At 40.4% G+C, this 14438-nt stretch overlaps 1 protein-coding gene and 4 non-coding genes across 5 annotated transcripts in view; 2 read left to right on the plus strand and 3 right to left on the minus strand.

Moving 5' to 3' along the window:
• The window catches only part of LOC148669375 (antigen WC1.1-like), a 590051-nt gene that overhangs the window by 84563 nt on the left and 491050 nt on the right, over positions 1 to 14438 (minus strand). The window lies entirely within an intron of this gene.
• LOC148669389 (5S ribosomal RNA) lies at positions 290 to 408 on the minus strand. The gene has a single exon (XR_015937179.1). It is a non-coding gene; the product is annotated as a 5S ribosomal RNA (ribosomal RNA).
• Positions 2742 to 2912, minus strand: LOC148669390 (U1 spliceosomal RNA). Its single transcript, XR_015937330.1, has one exon. It is a non-coding gene; the product is annotated as a U1 spliceosomal RNA (small nuclear RNA).
• Positions 8987 to 9058, plus strand: trnaa-ugc (transfer RNA alanine (anticodon UGC)). The gene has a single exon. It is a non-coding gene; the product is annotated as a tRNA-Ala (tRNA).
• On the plus strand, positions 12025 to 12096 carry trnat-cgu (transfer RNA threonine (anticodon CGU)). Its single transcript has one exon. It is a non-coding gene; the product is annotated as a tRNA-Thr (tRNA).

A 14438-nucleotide genomic window follows, 5' to 3' on the forward strand; every position in this document is an offset into this window, starting at 1 on the left:
TGGCTGTACCTCTATTGTATCCATGTTCAATGAATGAAATCAGTAATAAATGAATATATGTATAGTTATACGATAAACAAGTGGTTTATCGACTCATCTTCATTTGCAGATTTAGAGGCAGCTTCGATATTCGTTTTACAAACGTTTTTTTTTTTTTATATGGGTCACACACATGCCATAGCAACAAAACATCTCTAGAGATGAGGCTATAGATCACCTTTCCATCCTCCAGGTTTTCCTCCCAAAGCCTACGGCACCAACGGCGACCCCTGCTGGCCGAGAGAGCAAAAGCTTGCAGCACCAGGTATTCCCAGGAAGTCTCCCATCCAAGTATTAACCAGGCCCAACCCTGCTTAGCTTCCAAGATCAGACGAGATTGGGCACATTCAGGGTGGTGTGGCCGCAAGCAAAAGTCATGGCGCCTAACTTGCTACTTGAAGCTGTGTGTGGCTGGGGCTCTGTGCCCCCCGAGTTGGACTGAAGGATCGTTCGTGTGCAACTCTTTGGAAAGGAGCCTCTTTCCAAATTGCATTGCGTACCTGGATGTTGGCGAATGTGTTCCCTTGTGTTGGCTTGTCCTGCACTGGAGGAGAACAAACAAACTGCACGGAGGAGCACAAGGCAAGTCTTCACAAGACAAAAACCTCCAGTGCACAGCACTCTGAAAACATTTCTGGGCTGTCGCGTGTTTATTTCAGCACATAAAGCACACCAGTCCAACACGTCGGCCGGGCGCGCGGCGCCTCCGCCCTCTTGTGGCTTGCGGCGTCAGAGCAAGAGGCTCCTTCTCGCTGCCTTTCCGCTGTGTTGCAGAGCCCCGAGAGGGAACCTGGAGCGCACACTTTGTGGGGGGCGCTCTGCCCCCGGTCTCTTGCGCGAGTACTAAATCTCACGGCGCCAGCCAGCGGCCAGGAGACAAATACAATATCGCGGGACAGGGGGGCCTCGTCATTGATTGTTACATATGAGACGGGGATTAGGAGGAGACCCCGACTGATTGGTAAAGGGGAACACTAAAAGACCGACAAATGACTCGTTCCCACCGGAGCTGAATGTACCTGCATGTGTCGTGTCGTCTACTTCCCCCGCCCCGCTGTGTTTGCTGTATTGTCTTTGAAGCCGGCCCCCGAGACGAGACGGGCTGTTCCTGTGCCCCAATTAACACTTTACAGGTGCCATTCCCCGGCATTGTGGCCATTGTCGGTGGTCACACGCGATAAGATGAGGTGGAGAAGAGCGGGGCATGCCCAGCGCGAGACATTCAAGGAGGGGGCTGTGCGAGGTGAGGTGCGACACGCCGGAGCCCCGACGCTGCTAATGCGGAACACTTGTTGAACTGGCATTGAAAGGACGTGTGCGCACGGAGCGAGCCTTCCCTGCGGCGGAGCGTGGAAACTTTCTCCCCGCGCTACAGGAGTTGTGTGCGCTGCAGCGGTGCCGAGAGAACAGCACAGAAGACAGCAGGCTCTGGAGAGCGGGTAAGAGATGGAGCCTTGTGGGCAGGCGAGCAGGCCCGTTTTTTGGAAATTGCTGAAAAGGCTCCGGTGTTTGTTCGGTGTATGGCAGGTGCACGACGCGAGCTTGCGTAGCGATCTGCCGGTCTGGTGTTATGCAAATGAGGCCAAATTGCGTCCCGGGAAATGCTGCGAATGTGCATTGGTGACTGCAGATGTGTAGGAAACGGCGCGCTCGTTTTCTCGTTTTGCCCACCCAAATTGAGCACGGATACAATAGAGGTACAGCCATTCACTGTTTGACATGTGTGCACTGGAGGTTTTTGTCTTGTGAAGACTTGCCTTGTGCTCCTCCGAGCAGTTTGTTTGTTCTCCTCCAGTGCGGGACAAGCCAACACAAGGGAGCACATTCGCCAACATCCAGGTACGCAATGCAATTTGGAAAGCAGCTCCTTTCCAAAGAGTTGCACACGAACGATACTTCAGTCAAGCTCGGGGGGCACGGAACCCCAGCCACACACAGCTTCAAGTAGCGAGTCAGGTGCGATTACTTTCGCCTGCGGCCACACCACCCTGAACGCGTCTGATCTCTGAAGCTAAGTAGGGTCAGGCCTGGTTAGTGCTTGCATGGGAGACTGCCTGGGAATACCAGGTGCTGCAAGCTTTTGCTCTCTCGGCCAGCAGGGGTCACCGTTGGTGCCTTAGGCTTTGGGAAGAAAACCTGGAGGATGGAAAGGTGATCTATAGCCTCATTTCTAGAGATGTTTTGTTGCTATGGCATGAGTGTGACCCATATAAAAAAAAACCCATTTGTAAAACGAATATCGAATCTGCCTCTAAATCTGCAAATGAAGATGAGTCGATAAACCACTTGTTTTTCGTATAACTATTCATATATTCATTTATTACTGATTTCATTAATTGAGCAGGGATACAATAGAGGTACAGCCATTCACTGTTTGACATGTCTGCTCTGGTACAGAACCTAGCAATCAGAAAACGGGTGAAACTGTCTTGAGAATTAGCATACAGTACCGAGGCCCCCATGACCAAATAAAGGCTAACCTCGATAATCAGCCTAAATAATGCAGACTACAGCAAAACGACTGACTTTGAAAAGGGAATGAATGTCCGGAAGGAGTAGTGCAACGAGCTTGAAATGCTTCTCCGGACCTCTAACTAAAAGAAACCGAGAACCAGCAGTGGAATCGACTCCCTTCGAACTGGGATCGTATCGCAGCTCATGGTGTCGTAACTCTTCCGTATCCGATATTGGACCAAGCACATCAGGGGAGAGCGCGAACGCAGTCCCCCACTACCAGAAATTATGCAGTCGAGATTCCCACATTTGGGGAATTCGCAGGGGTCAGCACAGCCGGAGTGCAATGGCCGAGCCTCGCCCTGGGTGAACCGATTTAGATTTTTATGAACTTTATTTTCTTTTCACAAAAAAAATACAGGACATCACAAATTAGAAAGCTTTACATTAATATACATACTTAAAACAGTATATATGATCACATCTCATTACATTTTGACACGGTACCAGTTAAATAGCAACAATTTCTTTTTTTCTGGTTCAAATCACATTCTTTACTTAAACATGATAATGTTTTTCACAGTTTCTTGAGATATTGACCTATGCTCTCTATTTCCCACAGATTTTCTGCTTCGTAGCTTCGTAGCAATATCTGGGACAGACTTCCCCCCTGAGGGTAGCGGCCTGTACATTATTTCCCTTCTGAGTCTTTCCTGCTTCCCACCCCATAGAAATTGAAACATCAATCTCCTCAGCGCCGCCGCAACACGGTGTTGGATTGGGAAGGTAGAAGCCAGAAAATTCAAGACAGGCAAGAGGTCGGCTTTGATGACCAGCACCTTCCCTGTCATGGTGAGGTCTCGGTCCTTCCATTGCATCAGTTTTTTGTTTAAGATTGGCAAATTGTTCTGCCAATTTACTGTTCCTATCTCTTCTCCAAAATACACCCCCAGGACCTTAATTCTCTTCTCTTGCAGCCTGAGATCATGTCCTTCTTTTGGCTCCCTCCAGTTCTGATAAAAAATCTCACTCTTAGATTTGTTAATTTTTGCAGAGGAAGCCAAAGAGAACTGATCACAACACTGCAGTGCTCTGCTAATTGAGGCATTGTCAGAGAGGAGGATGGTGACGTCATCCATGTATAGAGACGTCTTTACCTCCGTTTCTTTCACAGCGCCGTGCACCTTTTCATTGCTCTCGCTTTCAGAGCCTCCGCGCGGCACACGAAAAAAAATCAATATCAGGACGCGCATTGAAGTGAAAGCAGGAAGCGCTGCGACATGCACTGTGCACACTAAGAGGTGAGTGGGTCTGTTCATTGGTGTATTGGAGTAATTTTTTTTACAGCAGCTGCATCCGGAAAATTGTGCTTTTTACTTTTTATTTGTACAACAAAAATACATACAATACAAACAAGAGCACATATAACGTATCAAGAAAATCGCCAGGGGTTCATGCTATAATACAATTACATTTTATGAAACACGATTGCACAAGGTAAATAAGAAAAGGTCCGCACACCCAGTGGGCAGTGATTCGTCGAATATACTATATATCACATCTTTGAAAAAATAAAACATTTCCCTGGGTCAGAGATTAAATAAAACTTCACTCGCACCAAACAAATTTATATTTCTAAATATCACAACATGATCGAATTTAAGTCATTTTAATAACAATGAATAGTCACCTATGCATTGCAATATAAACATTTATATTGATTTAAATCGCGTTTAAATCGCCTTTATTTAAAACCCATAAATAAAGCTGATAGTGTTTAGACTTTTAATTATTTAAAACTGTATTATAGCAGCACAATGCACAATGCAACGTAAATCGCTATCTTTGTCTTCTGCGTAATAATGTTCACCTCTCTGTCCAGCAAATTAACAATAGTAATAATAATGAACTTTATTGTATATGGCGCCTTTAAAGGTGGCTCCTCAAAGCGCTTTACAGGATAAAAACAATAACAACATTATTGTTAGGCTGGGCAAACGATTTTTTTTTTAAAGAAATACAAAATGAGATATAATGATGTGTTCCGGCTTAGACATTAACGAAGAGCATAACAAAGGTCATAAAGGTCATAAATTATATTAATTTTGGAACATCAACATATTATGTAAACTGTATGTTGCTGTTATTGGTATTTTAAAGAAAAAAATACTGTAAAATCCTGGGTTCGGTACAATGATTCAGGCATTCATGTGAAGGACAACAGAGCTTTCACTGGCTCAAAAAGACAAAAAGAATAACGGACACAGCGCGAGCCTGCATTCTCTCCTCAGCCGTCCACACCACACTTTTCCCTGGGTCAGATTTTAAATAAAACTTCACTTGCACCAAACAAATTACCACACACTGAACACTGAACATGTTAACCCAAATATGTCTCACAATACTTTTATGGTACATTACTTTGCTAAAATGTATTTAAAAATAAAAACGATTACAAACGCCAGCAGAGAGAGAGACACACACACAGTTCTTCATTGTCAAAAAGTAATTGTTTTTTACTTTTTCAGCACCCAGACAAACGCAAACGCGTTATTAATGAAATGTTTTTATTCATTCTTAATCAAACTCACAAGTTGTCATCTGCTGTTGAAGCTCTGTGAGACTAGACTCACACATGGCTAGACTTGACTCGGCTCTGGCTTTCCCATCTATACCGATGCACTGCAAGTACAACCCCCCTCTCTGCGGGAGTGCTGGCTGTGACGAATTAAACCTGTTTCACAGGTATTTTCAAAGTAGAAGGGGGCGAGATTTCCAGCAAAAGACACCTCCCCCCCTTCAAAACCCAGTAAGTACAGTACTTACTAGTTAAGAAAGCTAGGCTCCTCAATGAAATCGCTTTAACATGCTAATGCATTGGTGTATTGGAGTAAGTAAAAAGACAAGGGACATTCTTCCTCCCCCTACATTCTCAGAGTAGAATAGAATTTTCCTTTGACAAAACAAGGCTCGCCAGATAATGTGAATCGAAACCTGTTTTTCTAGCTTTTAAAGTCGTGCAATGTGTAAGCAGGAACACATCATTATTTCTTACATATGAAAAATACATAATATAGCTCCCAAACAAACACAAACGTGTTTTTAATAAAATGCTTTTGTTCACTCATAATCTGACAATTTCAGGAAGACTAAGGAAGGACTAAGGAAATTGTCATCTGTTGTTGTGGCTGTCAATGTTGGATTAAAAAAAACACGTTGCCCGATGTTAGTTGCATTGATTGAAAAATAATTTTAGTTCGAGAGACTGGATAAGTAATTCAAGTGTTTTTTTTTAACTTCCTGAAAAACAAGTAATAAAACTAAATTCAATTTAAAGGTCTTTATTAACATGACAGATGGGTGCAATCAGTGTTGGGTATTTACTTTGTAATCTGTATTGCTTGGTGATGCCACTTTTAAAGGTGATATATAAAATCAAGGCTTTAAGTTGCTTTAACTCTGCAAGTCTGAGTTCTTGTGTCCGTCCTATCTGAGACCGAAAGTATTACAATATGTATCTTTATAGCAGGTGGTGTACAGCTTTTTAGTATAGATTACACTTTTCTAAAATGTATTTAAAAAATAAAAACGATTACAATCTAATCTTTCCACGTTTGATCCCAAGATCCCAAGAAAAATAAATCTAAACGGGGAGAAAGCTATGCTGAAAGTTTATTAAGATACTTAGAAGACTACACAGCCCAATTTATGTTGCATTTGTCTGATTGTGAGGCGAAACAGCCCTACACAGCCCTGTCGCAGTACACAAATATAATCATATCGTTATTAATTTCTTTAGATACGCAATTCCATATTATATTAGCAGAAAAGCTTAAAACTGCCACTATTTCACGTTAGTTAAAGACTTCGATGCTTAAAATGTTTAGGGAGAAATCGAATTTTCTTTAAAGTACTGATTCCTGGAATCTGACTGGCTGACAGCCTTCTGAAGTAGTTCCATAATATCTGGTATACGGAAAAGAAAGTGTTGAGAAAAAAAGCCTGGATTCTCATGTATCTGATACAACTATCTTTTAATACAGTCTTTGATGTGCTCTTGAGGATCCTTGTGATATTTTGAGCCCTGGTTGAATGATAAGTGTTGCAGTTTAAATAATTTTTGTAGTTAGAAATTATGAAACGCTCTGTTAAAAGCAAGGGAGTTTTTATGTCCGTTGCAGTAAAAGAAAATGCCTGACAAAGTAGGGCTTGGACAGATTCCAAGTGCTTGTACAAATGTGCTTAAGAAATTATCCACGAAATGCTGTGGTGTTTGTCAAAGAAAAAACTAAAAGTATTTTCGTTTAAAATGACGGTTAGAAAGAATGTGGACCAGCATAATACTTTGAGTTTACAGCTTGTCCAAAGTCATTCATTATTAATACTATTAGTAATATCTTCGGTAAAGGCTTTGATGCATAAATATTTCTGATAAAGGTAGGTTGTGTACTTTTGTCCAACTTTTGTCCAAGCTCAAATGCTGTACATGAGAGGTTCCAGCATGACCTCAAATGACGCGATACACTGCGTGATACTGCATGATACTGCGTTTTAATGTGACACGCCCACCGGGGTATACCACGAAATACCCCACCCATTTTGAATGGCTGCATCTGTGTATACGTCGCTGCGACGTATTATCAACATCTAATTGCAACCGTAAAATCGACAACATTAATAAACGCATATATAACGTCGAAAACACATCTAACACAGTGCCTGAGGCTTTTTACTGTATATATCGTGGGTGCTGCAACTAGGAGTATACAGCCATCTGCACAGTGTACGAAGTAAATTATTTACGTAGTAATTAATTAATTTACTATATTTATTACTGTATTTTCTGTATTTATTACTATATGTACTATATTTATTTTACACGTGTAAATAAATTAATGTTTGGCCATTGACAAAGTACAACTATTTTTTTATTACAAGTTAAGTAAATCCTTTTGCCCAAAACTGAAGGGGCGACACTCCTCCCTCCCCCCGTGACACCAGGCCTGTCCCCATCCTATTCCATAATGTCATTATATATAATACCTTACAACAGTGACCGTTTCCTTACTAACTGCATGCGTTAAAATTGCACATCAGCTCATAGTAGGGGGCACATAGCTGCGATGTATTATCAATGTTAAATTTCAACCATAATATCGACAACATTAATAAACGCATACGTTGTGGTATATTTTCCGGTTATATACCACAATGCATTGCTAGTATTCGTTGGTCACCATTTTGGACACGTTTTTCAATCGTAGAAGAAATCCGCAAATATCTCAGCAATCCTCTTTTGACGAGTAGGTATAAATAATAATAATAATACTATCTGAATACATATAGATCTTACTTAATATTATTTTGATTAAAATAGTACGTTAATAAGCAAAAATAGGCACATAAAAATAGTGTGAGGGGGAAGATGACACAAAATCGTTTTGCCGTTTCTCTAATTATTCTTATTCTATGTTGTACTTTCAAACTTTGGGTACTCTTTAATTAGGACAGACTTTATTGCTCAACTGCTATGATGCAAGCCAAATTTTATACGTTTATTATAGCTTTGAGCTTAGTTAACCTTAATGGTTCATTTTTGAGATTATACTAAAGAAGATATTAATCATCATTTATTTGGGTAGTAATATTATATAATTTTCTCCTAGCTGCGGTGCTGAAGTCCCACCCTACCTTTAAAGAAATAAAGGAACACACAATGTGTTACTTGAAGAATGCATATGCAAGGCAGGGGGCCAGGAGATCTGGACACTGAAAATAATAGGTTTCTGGTTCTAACTGTTAGGACAATTAGACAGGGTTTGCAAATGGTGGACAAAAATCGTCTTAACTTTCATTGTAATATTTTTTTTCTTGGAAATATAGAAGTTGTACATTTTAAAATCTGTATTGTAATGTATAATAGGCCTCTACCCATATACGTATAATAGTCCTCTAAAATTATCCGTATAATAGACTTCTAACCATATACGTATAATTGACCTCTAAAGTTATCCGTATAATAGACCTCTAACCATATACGTATAATAGTCCTCTAAAGTTATCCTGAACTCCAATCATATATGTATAATAGTGCTCTAAATTTATCCGTATAATAGAACTCCAACCATTTATGTATAATGAACACCTTATCATAGACGTATAACAATAGACATATATTAGAATTTCATTCTAGACGAATTGCGGACCACATTTAGACGTCTAAGGTATGCGTTTAATAGACGTATATTATACGTCTTTTGCCCACTGGGCCGTCGTCCATGTGACTGGATATAAAAATAACTGATTCATTTTTAACCGGTCTCTGGAAGCTTAGATGTGACTATTTTTCCTTCCTTATTTCTTCATTCCCATGAATTTACTCTGTATTAGAGGAAACGCGAAAGTGGGAAACTGCAGACATTCTTCGTGAGTGGTGGATTGTGGTCAGTGAGCATCTGCACATCTCTAAGTCAGTTCCACAAGCTGTTCTGTTGGGGATGTAGCTCAATGGTAGAGTGCATGCTTTGCATGTATGAGGTCCTGTGTTCAATCCCTGGCATCTCCAAGTGTTTCATATTACTGTGCTCACATCGCAATCTTCTGTTGTGTGAGAACTCCTTGTCTGTGTTTATAGACAGCTAGGTTTACACAATTAAATTTAGACACACTCGAAGTGCTACAGTGTTCTCAGTGTTGTTTTAAATGTAACTCCAAAACATTTCGTTCTGTTCTTCACACTTGTCATGGCTTTTGCAGAAAACACCCTTTGAATTTCTTGAGAGATCATTCAGCGAGTGAGTCCTTCCTCTGGACTCCGCACTAAGCTGAAAGCTGCACAAACTCCTCATTGCATGTCCTGTACTCTTACAAGCGCTCTCGTGTAGATGTGGAGCACAGTTATAAGGACACTTTGAACTTTTTCCGTTTGAAACGGAAAATGCAAATGATCATGAAAAGTATTGATCGTATAAAATATCCATGGTACAACTCGAGAAAGAACTGAAGGACTACACAACAACTTTTGATGATTACAAGTTACTTTAAGAAATACAACCATCCGCACATGGGCTTGGATCCTGAACGCTTAAGTTGAAAGAGCAAAAGCGAAGGATGACCTGTAAACTCTCTTCATTGTCTTAAAGTTTATAAAATAAAACAATATCTTACTTTCTTAATAATGTCTTACTGTTTATAGACGATTTATTGAATTTTTGCAAAATCTCATTTACAAACTTTTTTCTGTTAAATTGTTATTCACATACTCGAATGTAGATAAACGTTATTGTCTTCCGGGTGTGTGCCCATTTCTCAAAAAAAATATTTGTTAGTCTGTTGGGAGGCTGCACAAGGTGTTTAGAGATAGAACATCTAAAAGACAGGCTTTCTAAGCTTAACATCAAGGCAGTTTTCTCAACAGAAATGCTCTTTGGCACTTTCAGCTTTACTTTGGGAACATTGCCGAGATCACTTCTGAACCAATGCACGTGATAGTGTGCCGGCAAGTACATTTAATATTGGCTGTGTTAGCGAGCTGCTTTTCCCTTTGAAACTTTTACTTCTTCATGCTGAATCATTGGCAGGGGTAAAGCTAATTAAATCTTTTCGCATAGGGCTCCATCAGAAAATACTTTCTCCTTGGTCAAAACGGGCACAGAAAGTTTTATAAGGGCAGCCTGTTTTGCACCGTCTAAATAACCGACAGTATGCGAATAAGCTTTTTAATAACAGTATTTACAATATAACCCATGTTCAAAAATGCTTTTAGCTTCTTTTAGTCTAAGAAACAGGGGTGTTTTAGCGGATTGTGGTCTTCAATTAGTAAACGCTGAAGTGTTTCCCCGCTTGTGAACAGATCTGGCTCCATTTAAACAGAATCTTGCTCAGCTCCTGCTTTCACTGCAACTTTTGAATTGAGCCCAAAGCAATAAGCAAGCTGAATTATCAAAGCTCATTAGGTACTAGAGATCATGGTATGTTATCAGGTAAATGCAGTCCCATGTATCCTCCGTAATTTCGAGTAAATACCAAAACACACCATCCATGACCCACAGCGGGAATAAGCAGGACTTGGTTGTTCAGAGCGTGAGGCAACTATCGCCAAGAGGGGGGTTTGATCCTCGCTCTCGCTACTATTTGAAATGCCAAAGACGCGTAATAGAGATTTTTGCAGATGTTTTTTTATGCTCCACTATACATTACAATAATGAAAACAAATCAATTAGAAATATGCAATACAATGTCGGTTCCCGAAAATAAAATCTGTTTTACACAGACATCATTGCTTTTGAGATAATCCAGATTGTGAAGACAACTGCGCCCTAGCTCTGGAAAATATTACTGAAAGGTTGGAAAGTACAACACGTTTGTACGTTTGACGTTTACAACATGTAACATGGCACTTCTCCAGCAAAGCAACTCAGGTTGGTGAACTACTGGTGTATTCAATACACCTCCATTCATCCATCACTTGTCAGGATGGTTGAGTGTTCTAAAGCACCATTCAAAGCGCTTTACAGGTAATGGGGACTCCCCTCCACCATGATCAAAGACTTGTGTTTTTCTAGCTCTCACGGGTATTCTTGTCTCCAGATCGAGGTGTGGGTTCAAATCCCACTCCTACCAGTTGCTTGTCAGGATGGTTGAGTGTTCTAACGCACCCTGATTAAGGACTTCTGTTTTTCTAGCTCTCATGGGTATTCTTGTCTCTAGATCGAGGTTTTGGTTCAAATCCCACTCCTACCAGCTACTCTTTTTCCCTGTTACATTTTCCCATCTTGATGTGCTTGCTGACAATGACAGGAGGAGGAAAATGGAGAAACTGCTTAGCAGACACATGATGGGCAGGAAGATTCATGAACTATTAGATGTGATTAGCAGAAAGTCAACTATAAATAGACTTTGTGCATTAAGAACTGTTTGTGTTGCCTGTAATCTAGGTAAGATTTTCGGTAAGGTATGCATTCAAATGTGAAAGACTATAATAATATAAAACCAGGAGAAGACTTATTAAAACATACTGTTTTCCTTGCGGTTTCTAATGTATTTTATTAAATGGGGGCTTTGTGAAATCAACTTTTAGCCTCTTGGAATGCAGTCACTCTCCCCGGCCTAAATACCATTATGTAAAATTAGGAAGCAGCAGTATTTTGATAAAGTGCGGTGTTCCTTTATCACAGTAACACAACAGTAAACAGTAAACGCTCAGGTGTTTATAATTACTCGGGAGCAGATCACCCTCAATCTAGAAAAAACCTTTCACAGCGATATTTGAATCGAGCCCCATAGCGTTAAGAAAGCTAAATTACACAAAGCTCATATGACATTGGGAGTCACTGTACCCTATCACGTCCTGCTTGCACTGTCCTACTAAAAGATTAGAGGGATCAGAAAGGACACAAACAACCCATGAATCAACGATTTTGAACTTAAGGGTCGCAAGCTCTACCGACTGCGCCTCTTGTTCCTCTATTACAACAGTAAAATTACTAGCGTTGATTCAACATATAGTAAGCTGACCCCGCTTACAGCGACGGCACGGTGGCCAAGTGGTAAGGCGTCGGTCTCGTAAACCGAAGATCGCGGGTCCGAATCCCGTCTGTGCCTCTTTCATTCACCGCCACGTTCCTTTATCTAAGTCTACAAGTAACATGGAAACGTCTCCTCTTGTTACTCTTTCTGTGGAAGCGCACAGTTTCCTGTTAAAGCCAGAACGTATTGCGGAAGTCTAATATATGAAATTTGTTAAGAACTTGATTGTCTTTTCACAGAGAAAAACGAGAAAACCTTTTTTTCAGAAGTGGGATTCGAACAAAAAACCCGAGGGGAAACTGTGACCTGAACGCAACGCCTTAGACCCCCAGCCAACTCGCCTGTGGCTTTTATATTGAATTATATGTAATTTATTTATTTCTACTCGTTGATAAGAAAAAAAGTGAAATCATGTAATTAGGGAAATCTCTTTTTTTTCATGTGGAAAACTAGCACAAGCAAATGTAAAGTTCAGAGCAGCGCTCAATAAAAACGATCAGAAACCGAAAGCGCGAATTATGCAGATCAGTACATTCCCATACCAGTTGTTCTGCAGAAGAAATAAAAATAGCCGAACTCAAAGACGTTGTATTGCATATTTCTAATTGGTTTATTTTCCTGATTGCAATGTATTGTGAAGCATAAAAGCCAGCTGCATCAATCTCTATTACGCGTCATTTCTAAAGGCGTTTCAAATAGCAGCCAGTGCAGTATTAACGCTTTTGGAGCATGTATTACATTGTAAATAATCTTATTTAAATAAGTTTAAATTCGCACACTGTTATTTAGACAGCGCAAACCTGTCTGACCTCATACAACTTTCTGTGCCCGCTGAGTAGATCTTAAAGCAGCTGCAGCCAAAGTACCCGTAATGGCAACACAGTGCTTTGAGTTCGGCTTTTCTTATTTCTTCTGCAGAACCACCGGCATCGGAATATACTGATCCGCATAAGAAGCGCTTTCGGCTTTGATGGTTTTTATTGAGCGCTGCTCTTAACTTTACATTTGCTCAGGCTAGTTTTCCCCATGAAAAAAATACATTTCCCAAATTACACGATTTCACTTTTTTTCCTATCAACAAGTAGAAATAAATAAAACATATAATGCAATACAAGAGCCACAGACAGGATGCCTGGTGGTCTAAGGCGTTGCATTGAGGTCGCAGTTTCCCCTGGAGACGTTTGTTCAAATCGTACTTCCGACAAAGAGCCTCTCTCGTTAGAGTAGAAACGACAGAATCTCTAAGTAGAAAACATTTCCACAACATCTCGCATTTCACGTGTTTAATGTTATTTGTCTTAGTGGCTGTTTCGGTGAATGATGGCTCTCTTTTCTTGCAGGGTGACGGCAAACTTCTTCAGAGAGGGAGTCTCCCACGCACGGCTTTTCTTTATCAGGACCGAAGGTAACAGAGACAGACTTCAAACTCAAATGAATTACTTCTTGAACATTTATGACCGGTAAAAAGCTGAGAGCAGAAGAAAACGTCATTGGAAATGAAGAAATGTCTGCTGACAGTAATCAGAGCTCACGCTCAACTGCGGACAACCGCTCCTTGTTAGTACAGTGTTGAGTTCCCCCGCTTGTCGCGCGGAAGACCGGGGTAAGTTTCGGTGACAGGGTGCTGGTTTAATTTTTTAACAACCTGACTTCAGTTAAAAACTGTGTACTATTTACTAAGTTTCAGACTACTTATTGCGGTAGAATATGGAGATCATATCTAGCTCTGAGCTCAACTGCAACAAGAAGTCGTGCTTAACAAAGTCAGAGCCCAGCTGAACGTGTGCTCAGTGTAGTGCCCAGGACTCAGGAGCATTGTTGTGGTTCTAATTAGCATGAACTGCAGGGGCTCTGAATCAGAGCATTTCAATTTATCTGTTCAGTAAATTAAAATGCAAGACACCTTAAAATGGGATTATTACTTTGTCTCTGTCCCGTTTGTATATAATCGAATGTTTAAAAGATACCAGTAAGGACACACAACTACTAATGGGATATTTTTTGGAAATAATCCCAAAACAAGCACGTGCGGCAGCTGGTAAACCCCTGTAATAATATTTGCAGTGACAAAACACTTTGAAGATTTGCAATCTATTTAAATATGGATTTACTAAATTTCAGTTCTCCGGCATAACTGAACTCTCACTGTCGCATACTAAAGGCTTTACATGCATTAGCTGTGATACAGATTCTAATAAACACAGAATGAAACTTAGTTTTGTTCCTCATGGTGATCCTCTTGTAGATCCAAATGAAATGTTTAATATGATCCCCCAAGAAAAAAAAGGAGTCAATTTCTGAATAATTGATACCCCATCAAACATTTTTTAATATCCCTGCAAGTTTATACAGAGAATGCTGGTTCGCGGCTTAAATTCAAATTAAAAAAAAGGAAACGAGTTGGAAACTATGTCAAT

The sequence above is a fragment of the Lepisosteus platostomus genome, chromosome 5 (assembly GCF_059453375.1).
Source record: "Lepisosteus platostomus isolate fLepPlt1 chromosome 5, fLepPlt1.hap1, whole genome shotgun sequence".
Classification (NCBI taxonomy): Eukaryota; Metazoa; Chordata; class Actinopteri; order Semionotiformes; family Lepisosteidae; genus Lepisosteus; species Lepisosteus platostomus.